This window comes from Crocuta crocuta, unplaced genomic scaffold, assembly GCF_008692635.1.
Source record: "Crocuta crocuta isolate KB4526 unplaced genomic scaffold, BGI_CrCroc_1.0 scaffold425, whole genome shotgun sequence".
NCBI classification, from domain to species: Eukaryota; Metazoa; Chordata; class Mammalia; order Carnivora; family Hyaenidae; genus Crocuta; species Crocuta crocuta.
This window is the reverse complement of record NW_027531909.1, coordinates 233,791-235,840: the sequence shown is the minus strand read 5'-3', so window position 1 is coordinate 235,840 and position 2,050 is coordinate 233,791. Positions and strand designations below refer to the sequence as shown.

The 2,050-nt window shown below is 42.4% G+C and overlaps 1 pseudogene; it reads right to left on the bottom strand.

Moving 5' to 3' along the window:
• Positions 1 to 1,182: 1,182 nt before the first annotated feature.
• On the bottom strand, positions 1,183 to 1,304 carry LOC144240370 (small nucleolar RNA SNORA70; annotated as a pseudogene).
• Positions 1,305 to 2,050: the final 746 nt, after the last annotated feature.

Genomic DNA, 2,050 nt, shown 5'->3' with positions numbered 1-2,050 from the left:
AACTGGACAATTTACCAAAATGATACATGAACATTTAAGTATTTAATAGGAACCTGCTGTATACAGGTTTCTATGTACCAAGGGACATGATGAGCTATAAAAGGATTACCAGGTAAATAATTTTCTGAGAGAACATGGCAATCAGAAAGAGAGATAAACTTATAGTTGTGATGCTATCTAGAGAGAAAGAGGCAATCATGGATCAACTCCTATCAAGTAATGACCAGAACAAAATTGTGGTGGTAAGGCAGTAAAGTACAAAGCAAGCTTTTTGAATGAAATGTGTCTGGGCTCCAGACTAGTGGCTACAGTTTTAAGAAACTGAGAGGCATTCCAGATCTCCAGAAAATTGCAGAGAATAAAGCCAAGGTAAAGTCACTTCTTTCTGGTTCCAGGACAAGTATTGGTAAGTGGCTTGCCAGATCACAGTGTGTCAGTGGCAGAATAGAGGCTAAAATTCCTGTTTTCTGAGCCTTCATTCAGTCAAGGGATAGGGGTCCTGGTCTTCTCTAATTGGATTAAATTGAATTTCTCCATGTAAGTTTTAATAGCTATTTTGACTATGGCCACATAAGACACAACAGATTAAATCAGTTTCATTGACTTGAGTAACTGGGGTTTAAAACCATAGCCACACACCACGCCAGCCAATGTTCCAGTCACACTAAACAGTTTGTTCTTCATCACATTCTCCTTTCATGTTTTCTTCAGATCTGGCATTCAGCCAGAATGCATCAATAGGATGGTACAAGTGGTTAAAAAAATTTTTTTTGATAGAATGTAGGATTTATTGGTGTGCATGAATAAGAAGGGAGTAGTGCTAAGGTTCTCATGAGTGTGGAGCCTGCTATTTGTCCAGGGAGCCATGATTAGGGATAGATTTGACACCACAACCATCGGGGAGAAGCTCCTTTTCAGCCACCTCTTCCAATTCATCCACATTCAACTTCGTAAACCCCACTTCTTGGAAATGTAGCTCCTCTGGCGGCCAGGGAACTTGAACTTGGCCCTGCATAGTGCCTCAATCACATGCTCCTTGTTCTGCAGGTGGGTACAGATGTACATGATGACTTGGCTAAAGTGGACTCTGGCACCCTGGGGCTTTCTAAAGGTATCCCACCTACCTGTCTGGAGTCTAGACTGGGGATAGCATGAGGTCAGACATCAATGTCACCTGAAAAAGGCTGTCTCCAAGGTCCCTTAGGGCAACTCATTCAATCACCAGGCTGCATACACTCCCAAGGAGCCTATTGTTTGCAGCCATGACACACTGGGACACCAAGGGGAAAAAGCCCAAGTTGTTAAAATAAAAAACACTGGGGGCGCCTGGGTGGCTTAGTCGGTTAAGCGTCCGACTTTCGCTTAGGTCATGATCTCGCGGTTCGTGGGTTCGAGCCCCGCGTCGGGCTCTGTGCTGANCTCCTAGAAATAAATAAAGATATTAAAATAAATAAATAAATAAATAAATAAATAAATAAATAAATAAATAAATAAAAAATAAAAAACACTGAGTTAGAAAATAGTCACATTTTTGATGGACCCCCAAATGTTCTTAACCACCATAAGATCCACTCAGACATCTCCTCAGATAGTTTTCATAATTTGAAACTTGAACTTAGTAATTAAAGGCAAACAGCAAGGACCCTTGAAGGCCCTGCTTTGGCACTACAGCCAACATTCATTCTGACTGAGGAGTGCTGGTGCCACTGTTCACTCTGGTTGGTCCATGCTGGGACCAACATTTATTCTGATTCATCAAGTACCAATGGTGTGCCAGCGGTGAAGGATTGTATTAGTCCTACACTTTCCCTTCTATTATTTTGTTCATGCTACTTTTTCTGCCTTGAGTGCTCTTTCTCTCTTCACCTGTTTACCTTGTACCTTGTGTATGTCACAGGGAACTGGCTTACACCACTGTGGGGGTTAGTGAAGCAGTCTCTATAAGGCTGTCATCTGAGGCTGGAGCTTAAAGTGCATGGGACAGGCAGTCAGGAAGGCTGGCACCTCAAGCACAAGATCAAAACCCTGTGTAGTCTTGCCCCTTACCTTG